Raw genomic sequence first — 11,562 nt, forward strand, 5'->3', positions numbered from 1 at the left:
GGGCAGGTGTTTTTGTTTCACGTTTGTACTGTGTAGCCAAGTTTTGTACCTCCATGGTGAGCATCTTTTGTTGTTTGTTTATTAAATAAATGTCATGTACTCACGTCCACGCCTCGCTCGTGCTGATCCCCATCTGCGTCGAAGAAACAATCCATGTCCAAGCCAAGTTGTGACAATAATTGTTTTCATTAAGTAAATTTTAGGGGTTTTACTTTTTTTTTTAAACTCCCTTAATTTGGAGAAACATGCTTTTTATTAGACAACTAATTGTTAAATAATTTATAAATGGGTTGTACTTGTATAGCGCTTTTCTACCTTCAAGGTACTCAAAGCGCTTTGACACTACTTCCACATTTACCCATTCACACACACATTCACACACTGATGGAGGGAGCTGCCATGCAAGGCGCCAACCAGCACCCATCAGGAGCAAGGGTGAAGTGTCTTGCTCAGGACACAACGGACGTGACGAGGTTGGTTCTAGGTGGGATTTGAACCAGTGACCCTCGGGTTGCGCACGGCCACTCTGCCACTGCGCCACGCCGTCCCTTTTGGTTGTATGAATAAAATAATAATAATAATTCCATTTTAAAATGCATGCCTTTTATCAGACAACTAATTGTTACATAATTTTGTTTGTATAAATAAAAGGATAATAATAATAATTCAATTTTAAAATACATGCTTTTTATCAGACTACACAAAAATGCAGCAATTAATACATAATTTTTAAAGTGTTATTGAAAAATTATTATTTTCAATTTTGGTGCATTAGGGTGAACATATGCATTTCACTTATCGACATTGCGTCTTTCAACAAAAAAAGCAAAACAATTGTAGTTTCCCATTTCACCATCGACAAATTGATATCAATATTTGCTTTGCCGGGAGGAACGTCGACTCACTCCTCCGTGGATCCAAATTGATCGTAAAATAGTTTCCTGCTGACACTGATGCACTGTGAGTATGAATATGTACTGAAAGTGTGTGTGTGTGCGTGTATGTGTTTATGCATGTAAGAAAGTGTGTGTGTATGTTCAACACTGATGGATGCCTTGGGTGAAATGACATTATGAACAGAGTGATGATGTCAGGCTTTTCTCCAGTCTATGTTTACTTACTGCTAATGATAACGAACCAGCACTATGGAAACAACGCACTTGTTATCCTGAATAATTTATACTTTATACTTAACATTAGTTTTAGCGTAGAAATGAGTTGGCATCAAAAAAGCTGTGAGCATGTTTATGTAAAACAAATAATACTCCAATATGTGTGGATATAATATATTTGCATCACTCACAGTATGTTAAAGGTGCAAGAAGACTATTTAGCTTCCCCATGTGTCTCTTTAAGAGGAAATGATGATGTTTGCCATTCTGACAGTGTTTGCACTTTCCAGCAGCTGGCAGCTCCATCACCTTGCCCAAGGGTGAACAACGCTTTAAACCGCGCTCGCTGGCCTGTAAGCTCTCGTTACTGGTTTTCTTCTGTGTTTTGTTAAAGATGGTTTTGTTTAGTGAGCTTCGGTCTGTATATTATTGAGTTGGTTGTTTGCTTGGATGCCAGCCATCCAGCCATCCATTTGTCTACCGCTTATTCCCTTTTGGGGTCACGGGGGGCACTGGCGTCTATCTCAGCTACAGTCGGGCGGAAGGCGGGGTACACCCTGGACAAGTCGCCATCTCATCGCGACTTGGATGGAATTACGAAAAATAATCACGTGATTTTTCTATTTCCCCTTGTCATTACAGTCAAAACCCAACCAAAGGACTGGAGTAGAACACTATCTCCGGTACAACACCGGTCCACAGGTCAGTTCCACTTTCATACAAAATTGACTTCTGTTTGATGTTAAAATCTGTTATTTTCTGAACTTGTTTGGCGTTCTGTCACTTTTGAAGTCTCATAGACATGATAACACCTCAGTCCACCTTAAAGGCCTACTGAAATTAGATTGTCTTATTTAAACGGGGATAGCAGGTCCATTCTATGTGTCATACTTGGTCATTTCGCGATATTGCCATATTTTTTTTTAAAGTTTGCAACTTTTGGTCGCTAATAAAAAAGCCTTGCCTGTACCGGAAGTAGCAGACATTGTGCGCGTGACGTCACGGGTTGTGGAGCTCCTCACATCTGAACATTGTTTACAATCATGGCCACCAGCAGCGAGAGCGATTCGGACCGAGAAAGCGACAATTTCCCCATTAATTTGAGCGAGGATGAAAGATTCGTGGATGAGGAAAGTAAGAGTGAAGGACTAGAAGAAAAAAAAATAGACAGCAGAGCGATTCAGATGTTATTAGACAAATTTACTAGGATGATTCTGGAAAATCCCTTATATGCTTATTGTCTTACTAGTGTTTTAGTGAGATTATATGGTCGTACCTGTACAACCTGAAGGTCGGAGGGGTGTGGTGACCGCCAGTGTATCCGAGGGAAGCCACGTTTCTCGACGAGGCGAAGGCAGCCGATTCTTCCTCCACGTTGGAAGCATCCGACAGTCGGGGGCGGCCGGTGGTAGGAGGAAAGAGAATCCGCAGCTGCCACTTTGACAAGTGCAGCTGGAAAGACGCAATCTCTCCGCTCATGTTTACGGTAAGAGCCAACTTATTACCACCATTTTCTCACTGAAACCTTCTGGTTGACGTGGTAGAGAACCACGTTCGCTTGACCGCTCTGTTCCATAGAAAAACTTCACCGTCATCTTTCGGGAATGTAAACAAGAAAACACCGGCTGTGTTTGTGTTGCTAAAGGCGGCCGCATATACACCGCTTCCCACCTACATCTTTCTTCTTTGATGTCTCCATTATTAATTGAACAAATTGTCGATTGGCAACACTAAATTGGCCCTAGTGTGTGAATGTTGTCTGTCTATCTGTGTTGGCCCTGCGATGAGGTGGCGACTTGTCCAGGTTGTACCCCGCCTTCCGCCCGATTGTAGCTGAGATAGGCACAAGCGCCCCCCGCGACCCCAAAGGGAATAAGCGGTAGAAATGGATGGAAGGATATATATATATATATATATATATATATATATATATATATATATATATATATATATATATATATATATATATACTAATAATAATAATAATAATACAAAAATCTCACCTTAAACTAAAGTCTGGAGTTCTGCCAACACATGTACGAACTGTAAATTTGAACTTTTGTTGTTGTTGTTGAAATGTGCAGTGTAATGTTAGCACTGTAGCTCACATGCTAATGATGCTATTGTTCTTGTCCTACTTTTGCACTCTGTCACCTTGTTGTGTTTGTTAGAAATGTCATATAAAACGTTAGAAAAAGTGAATAACTCTTGGAGGCAAACACTCTGTCATGGTTAAATGCATATAAGCATTGAAGCTACAAACACACAACACAACATATTCCCAGTAGGGCTCACTAAAAGCACTTTGAAACTCTTTAAATTGCAGCATCAGGCTATTTTGTGGAAAACAAACTTCCAATACAAGATTGCGGTGTTTTAAAAAAATTGTATTGAAAAATAATAAAACAATATTATTTTAGGGGGCCCAATATTGCTCCGATACGACATCAGCATTAATCATACATACTTGTATTATTTTTTCGTGAAGAATGTTATTAAAGGTTCAATTAAGTGAAATGACTCAAACAGAGAACAATGGGAGGTATGAAAACACTAACCTATCCATTATTAACCATAGGGAATGGAAATGCTGTCTTTAAGTTGAAATGGAGTGAGAACTTTTTTTTTTTCGGACACAATTACCACCCACAATATTCCATCAAATTAAGCTCATTGCATAGTAAATGGAATGATGCCGACACATTCGTTACTGGATACTTTCCAATAAGCTTCTGCTTTGGAGACATTTTATATGTAAGTAATATTCAACTATGATTATTTTATACTTATTTATACCGAAAATTGTGGTCTCTTAGACCGCAGTATTGTTCAATTAAGGACAATAATTATGTATGTACAGCTTGTGTGCTGTTGTCTGCTTAGCTGTTGTGTAGCTGCTAGCTATATAGCCTACCATGTTTACCTTTCGGAAATGACATGATGAATCAACTTTGAGTGCTTATTGGAGGACATTTAGCTGTTAAAGGGGAACATTATCACCAGACCTATGTAAGCGTCAATATATACCTTGATGTTGCAGAAAAAAGACCATTTTTTTTTTTAACCGATTTCCGAACTCTAAATGGGTGAATTTTGGCGAATTAAACTCCTTTCTGTTATTCGCACTCGAAGCGATGACGTCACAACGTGACGTCACATAGGTAGTCAATCCGCCATTTTCTCAAACACATTACACACACCAAGTCAAATCAGCTCTGTTATTTTCCGGTTTTTCGACTGTTTTCGGTACCTTGGAGACATGCCTCGTCGGTGTGTTGTCGGAGGGTGTTACAACAGGATCAGGGACGGATTCAAGTTGACTTACGTGGAGTGTGCATCGATTAGCATGGCATGCTAATCAATGCTAACATCCTATTTAAGCGAGCTGTATGTACATTTGTACATACAAATTTAATGCCACAAATTTAATGTACACCCACATTGAATGCCAAACAAACACTTACCAATCGACTGATTTAAGTTGCTCCAGTGTCACAAGATGCAAACGTCCCGATCGTTTGGTCTGCACATTTTACCGGCGATGCTAAGGCAGACATGGCACATAGATGTATGGATATCCTGCAACACTCAATCGTTGGTTAGAAGGCGATCGCCGAATAGCGTCAATAGCTATTCGCTCAATAGCTTCAGTTTCTTCTTCAATTTCGTTTTCGCTATCTACCTCCATACTCCAACCTTCCGTTTCAATACATGCGTAATCTGTTGAATCTTAAGTCGCTGAAATCCGGGTCTGAATCCGAGCTAATGTCGCTATATCTTGCTGTGGTAGCCGCAATGTTGTTTGTATTGGCATCACTGGATGACGTCACAGGAAAATGGACGGTGGCTTCACAGATAGCGAAAATCAGGCACTTTAAAGCCTTTTTTCGGGATATCCCATGATGGGTAAAATTTTGAAAAAAACTTTGAAAAAAAAAAAAAGCCACTGGGAACTTATTTTTATTGGTTTTAACCCTTGTGAAATTATGATAATGTTCCCCTTTAACTGGCTGTCGAGTATCAGGGCATTAATAGCGGAGAATCTAAATGCAAGATGTTATAATCCGACATGTTTTTTGCTAATATCGGGCCGATAGGTGATATCAGTACACCCCTACTCCCCTTCATTTAGTACACTTTAATACGATTTACGTCAAATTTAACATTAATTTCCCATCCCTTTTCAAAGATACTTGTCTCATTGCACTGCCTCTGTTCATCCCACCAACCGGCCAATTTACAAGACTGCCATCTCTTCATAAAATAAGGACACACTTGTGCTGCAACATAACAGCATGCTGCAAAGCCGGGACGGCGGTTAGTGAGCATTTTATTGTTGTAAATGTTTCCTCTCGGTGTCATACGGAGGAATTGGTGTGAGGGAGGCAATGGGCCTCAAAAGGCTTATGTCTTGTCCACTTACCCGTCATTTTCTGTGGGTAATTACACCTGAGATTGCAGAAGGGGAGGCCACCAGTGAGCCCTTCACCTGACTGAAACAAAGACGTTTTCTTTGCTTTTTCTCTGGCTGCCCGTCCACCGCCTCTCTTTTTCCATTTGGTCCCCCACTGCTATGCTCTGTATCTATTAGATGTGACATTCCATTCGCACTTTTAATCACCTCTCCCGGCTTTGTCCTTCTGGAGCTAAATAACTTCATAGAAGATGGTCGTAAAAGCCACATATCACCCAATAAGACGTGCAGGCAGACGCTGGAACACAATATGTGGTCATGGGGTTCACGTGTCAACTCCTATCTGTATATAGGGATCGAAATTTCACTTTTTTTATACACTACATTATTGTATACATTTAATATATAAATATTCAATATAAAAACAAAAATATTATTTTCACTGCCATATTTATATATGTATGTGTGTTTGTGTGTGTATGTATATATATATAATATATATATATATATATATATGTATGATAGGGGTGGGCAAATTAATGCGTTAATTACGAGTTAACTCATCAATCTATTAACGCCGACAATTATTTTATTGCACATTTGCTTATGTTGTTTACATGCTTTTATTTTGTTAACGCCTTTTCTTATAAAGATGGCGGCGCCCGGACGGGCTTCGGCGTGGAGGGGCTCTTGGTAAAGATGGAAAATTTGGCAAAAATACCGGACAATTCTGCAAATTTCATGGCTGGCTTACAGCGTGGTCACTCCGGGATCACTTACGACCGCCAGACAATTCTGAATGTGGATAGATCGGGCCATTTTGGACTGAATGACGCGTGCTTGCTAGACCGGCTAGCTAGCATGGGAATACTTTGCCGGCTACATCCAGCGGCCTGTAAAGCAGCGGACTATATGTGTTGTCTGTCTATTTATGAATAATGCAGACGAGGAGTGTTGGCTGAGTTCTTAACGTTTGCTTTCAGAGCGTGCATATCTCAACATACAAGATGCCGTCATGGCGACACAACCTATACTGGGCTACCGCGCATGCTCGTCACTCCTGTTGCATGCTGGGTAGGGTAGTTCTTTTATTCCCTGTACCATGTCTATGCGTTCAGTTTATCAAAACACCAAGCAAACAATCGGAAAATTCCCATCGTATCAATTCCTAGATATGGTCATAATTATTTTAAGTGCACTACGCAGAATAAACACAACATTATTAATATTGCTACTACGGATAATTTGATCAAAAATTCCCTAAAACAGCCCACTACCTATAATATAAGTTTTTTTAAACATAAGATCCCTGATAAAAAAATGTTTCTGCTGTTACCTCAGAAATTGCCTGTTCAGATGTTATGATTGTGGCTCATATTTATTTTCCATAACAAACAGGATAACTTAAATACCCTGGCAGTGGTAGTAATAAGCTTAAATGTTTGTATTTACATTTTTTGAGTTGATTTTCATAAAATATGCTATTTAACTGCTACTGTTTAACAAGGACTGATTTAAATTGTGTTTGCACAACAAATGTTTTGGCGCTTTTGTTCATGTGGGAGAATATTGCACTACATACTACTTTTGAATTCATTATTGGGCTTTGCGTATACAATGCAGTTAATCGTGATTAATCAGAGAAATAGTGCGATTAACTTCGATTAAAATTTTTAATCGTTGCCCAGCCCTAATATATATATATATATATATATATATATATATATATATATATATATATATATATAATATATATACACACACACACAGTGGGGCAAAAAAGTATTTAGTCAGCCACCGATTGTGCAAGTTCTCCCACTTAAAATGATGACAGAGGTCTGTAATTTTCATCATAGGTACACTTCAACTGTGAGAGACAGAATATGAAAAAAAATCCAGGAATTCACATTGTAGGAATTTCAAAGAATTTATTTGTAAATTATGGTGGAAAATAAGTATTTGGTCAACCATTCAAAGCTCTCACTGATGGAAGGAGGTTTTGGCTCAAAATCTCACGATACATGGCCCCATTCATTCTTTCCTTAACACGGATCAATCGCCCTGTCCCCTTAGCAGAAAAATAGCCCCAAAGCATGATGTTGCCACCCCCATGCTTCACAGTAGTTATGGTGTTCTTGGGATGCAACTCAGTATTCTTCTTCCTTCAAACACGACAAATTGAGTTTATACCAAAAAGTTTTATTTTGGTGTCATCTGACCACATGACATTCTCCCAATCCTCTGCTGTATCATCCATGTATCCATTTTTGTATAAACTCAAATTGTCGTGTTTGGAGGAAGAAGAATACTGAGTTGCATCCCAAGAACACCACACGTTAAGGAAAGAATGAATGGGGCCGTGTATCGTGAGATTTTGAGCCAAAACCTCCTTCCATCAGTGAGAGCTTTGAATGGTTGATCAAATACTTATTTTCCACCATAATTTACAAATAAATTCTTTAAAATTCCTACAATGTGAATTCCTGGATTTTTTTTCACATTCTGTCTCTCACAGTTGAAGTGCACCTATGATGAAAATTACAGACCTCTGTCATCATTTTAAGTGGGAGAACTTGCAAAATCGGTGGCTGACTAAATACTTTTTTGCCCCACTGTATATCTGCAGCTTATAGTCCGATGCGGCTAATATATGGCAAAAATTGTCTTCTAAAGTTTAGTGGTTGGCTCTGCTATCCAGAAAATACGATAATATGACCTGAATGGGTCCTTGAAGTGACCTGCATGCACACAAAACATCAGTGGCGGGCCGTGTGTTTCCCATCTAGGCCTCCAGTGATCTCCGACTTCAATGATTACCTCTCAAAATACCATAACTGATGTCACCACATGACCATTGCTGGAGAAATACTATACAGCAGGGGTCACCAACGCGGTGCCCGCGGGCACCAGGTAGCCCGTAAGGACCAGATGAGTAGCCCGCTGGCCTGTTCTAAAAATAGCTCAAATAGCAGCACTTACCAGTGAACTGCCTCTATTTTTTAAATGTTATTTATTTAATAGCAAACTGGTCTCGCTTTGCTCGACATTTATAATTCTAAGAAAGACAAAACTTAAATAGAATTTGAAAATCCAAGAAAATATTTTAACGACTTGGTCTTCACTTGTTTAAATAAATTCATTTATTATTTTACTTTGCTTCTTATAACTTTTATAAAGACAATTTTAGAGAAAAAATACAGCCTTAAAAATGATTTTAGAATTTTTAAACACATATACCTTTTTACCTTTTAAATTCCTTCCTCTTTTTTTCCTGACAATTTAAATGAATGTTCAAGTAAATTATTTTTTTTATTGCAAAAAATAATAAATACATTTTAATTTAATTCTTCATTCAAGCCTTTGTTTTTTCGACGAAGAATATTTGGGAAATATTTCTTCAAGCTTATTATGATTAAAATTCAAAAAATTATTCTGGCAAATCTAGAAAATCTGTAGAAAGTATTTTTAATTTCTTTCAAAATTTTTGTTCTGGAAAATCTAGAAGAAATAATGAATCGTCTTTGTTAGAAATATAGCTTGGTCCAATTTGTTATATATTCTAACAAAGTGCAGATTGGATTTTAACCTATTTAAAACATGTCATCAAAAATATATATTTATTGTGAGAAATCATTAAGATGATCAGTGTTTCCACAAAGATAAAAATTATTAATAATAACATAGAGTTAAAGGTAAATTGAGCAAATTGGCTATTTCTGGCAATTTATTTAAGTGTGTATCAAACTGGTAGCCCTTCGCATTAATCAGTACCCAAGAAGTAGCTCTTGGTTTCAAAAAGGTTGGTGACCCCTGCTATACAAAAACTCATTTATGCCTTACTGGGTTTTGAATCACATCAACAGAGTACAAAACGGGTTATTATCGTGCGCATTTAAAAATCAATTAAAATGCATCGGCAACTGCTTGGCCTATGCAACTTTCGGTCAATAAAGTTTGATTCAAAGTACACACTTCTGAAAGATATATTACCTGCCTTGACCACATGATGGCGACAAATACACATGTATCAATGTTAATTAAATGACTAGCATGACACACTGATTCATCTTATAGTCGTAACGGAACAGCTACTGTCAACAACTTGTGATCTGATTGGCTATCGCAACTGTCTCTCAACTCTATGTGGTCTCAAATTCATCCGCTAACGTTCCCGGTGAGTATCCAATCACAGGACGCGTAAATGTCACGTTCAACATGAGGCCACGTAGAAAGCCTTACTGACAACAACTTGTGATCTGATTGGCTATCGCAACTGTCTATCAACTGTATGTCTGTGTTCACTTACAGTGCATAGACGCCTGCATTGTTGATTCTGAAGGCCTTTGGCTGATTTGGTGCAGCATGGCAACATAAGCTAGCTGAATTCTGATTGGATACAAACTAATATGACATGAAGAGAATATGAATACTTTTAGATATTTTGGAAAAAAAAACAAAAAAAAAACTTTATCTTTAATTATGATCATGATTTCTGATTATGTTAGGTCAGCAGAGAAGGCGGAGCTGGCCCTGATGGCACACCACTCCAAAACAGGTCTAGGTCAAGAACTTTGACCTTTGCTTCAACTTCCACATCTATTCCGAGGAACCTGTGGTTGAGAAGTTGGAGCCAGAATTGGTGGAAAATTGGCGTGAGTTCCCAAACATCTTTGACTTTTTTGTGCTAATTGGTCCACCAGTTTTTCCGAGACCTTCTATTATAGTAAAGAAATGAAATGATTGTAGCCTTTCAAGGGGGTGTAAGTCGGATGAAGGAGACCCGAGGGCCCAGACTGCAGTCGCATCGGATGCATATCGGTTTTATGACCACAAACTGTCATGAAAAATCCGATACATGTCACATATGGGGGGAGAAATGGTAACTGACCTATAGTGATAACATAGCCTTAATCTCAAAAACCTGCAAACGATGATGGCGGCGCCATCATGTGTCAGGCGAGATGGCTCCTTATCAGCAGAACGTCTTTTGCGTGTCCTTGGTGGCGACGGAGGAAAGGGAGACGGGGAGGGGCTGCATGGGCTCTTTTGGAAGCGCTTGATTTGTATTCATGTCTCATCAGTCACGGGTGGGAAAGGTAGTCTGTCGGCGGGGGGCCTGCATGAGCGGGGCTCGGCGGGGGGGGATTCTGGCAGGACGGTGGCGGGAGGCTCAGGAAGCAAAAAGATGCCTGGAAGGTTGTGACAAATGCTGAAGGAAAAAAATAAAAATGGGGATTTTTGCAGCACAGGTGGTGGTCTGAGAATTGTCAAAGTAATGTTGGCGTTTGAGGAACGTCTGCACCCTGAAAAGATTCAATAAAATACTCTTCTTTTGTACAAATAGTGAGGAAGGAATCAAATGAATTGTTGTATTGGACCTTTCTAATGTATTAGACATGATAGTGTCGTGGTTCACTTAAATTGAATGGTACATGCTTTTCACTGGACCTCCACAATATAGAAAAATGTCCAATTGCTTTTTGTACAAAACAAGCACGGAATTGCATTTTATTTCTTCTGTGATGTTTGACCTTCCTAATGTACAAAGCCCGTTTCCATATGAGTTGGGAAATTGTGTTAGATGTAAATATAAACGGAATACAATGATTTGCAAATCATTTTCAACCCATATTCAGTTGAATATGCTACAAAGACAACATATTTGATGTTCAAACTGATAAAAAACATTTTTCTTTTTGCAAATAATCATTAACTTTAGAATTTGATGCCAGCAACACGTGACAAAGAAGTTGGGAAAGGTGGCAATAAATACTGATTGGGAACAGGTGGATGCCATGATTGGGTATAAAAACAGCTTCCCAAAAAATGCTCAGTCTTTCACAAGAAAGGATGGGGCGAGGTACACCCCTTTGTCCACAACTGCGTGAGCAAATAGTCAAACAGTTTAAGATTAACATTTCTCAAAGTGCAATCGCAAGAAATTTAGGGATTTCAACATCTACGGTCCATAATATCATCAAAAGGTTCAGAGAATCTGGAGAAATCACTGCACGTAACGGCATGGCCGGGAAACCA

At 38.8% G+C, this 11,562-nt stretch overlaps 1 long non-coding RNA gene across 1 annotated transcript; it reads left to right on the top strand.

The window, feature by feature from the left end:
- The first annotated feature begins 1,397 nt into the window (after nt 1-1,397).
- Nucleotides 1,398-10,592, top strand: LOC133569704 (uncharacterized). Its single transcript, XR_009809854.1, has 3 exons — nt 1,398-1,465; nt 1,755-1,814; nt 10,032-10,592. It is a non-coding gene; the product is annotated as an uncharacterized LOC133569704 (long non-coding RNA).
- Nucleotides 10,593-11,562: the final 970 nt, after the last annotated feature.

This window comes from Nerophis ophidion, linkage group LG02, assembly GCF_033978795.1.
Source record: "Nerophis ophidion isolate RoL-2023_Sa linkage group LG02, RoL_Noph_v1.0, whole genome shotgun sequence".
Classification (NCBI taxonomy): domain Eukaryota; kingdom Metazoa; phylum Chordata; class Actinopteri; order Syngnathiformes; family Syngnathidae; genus Nerophis; species Nerophis ophidion.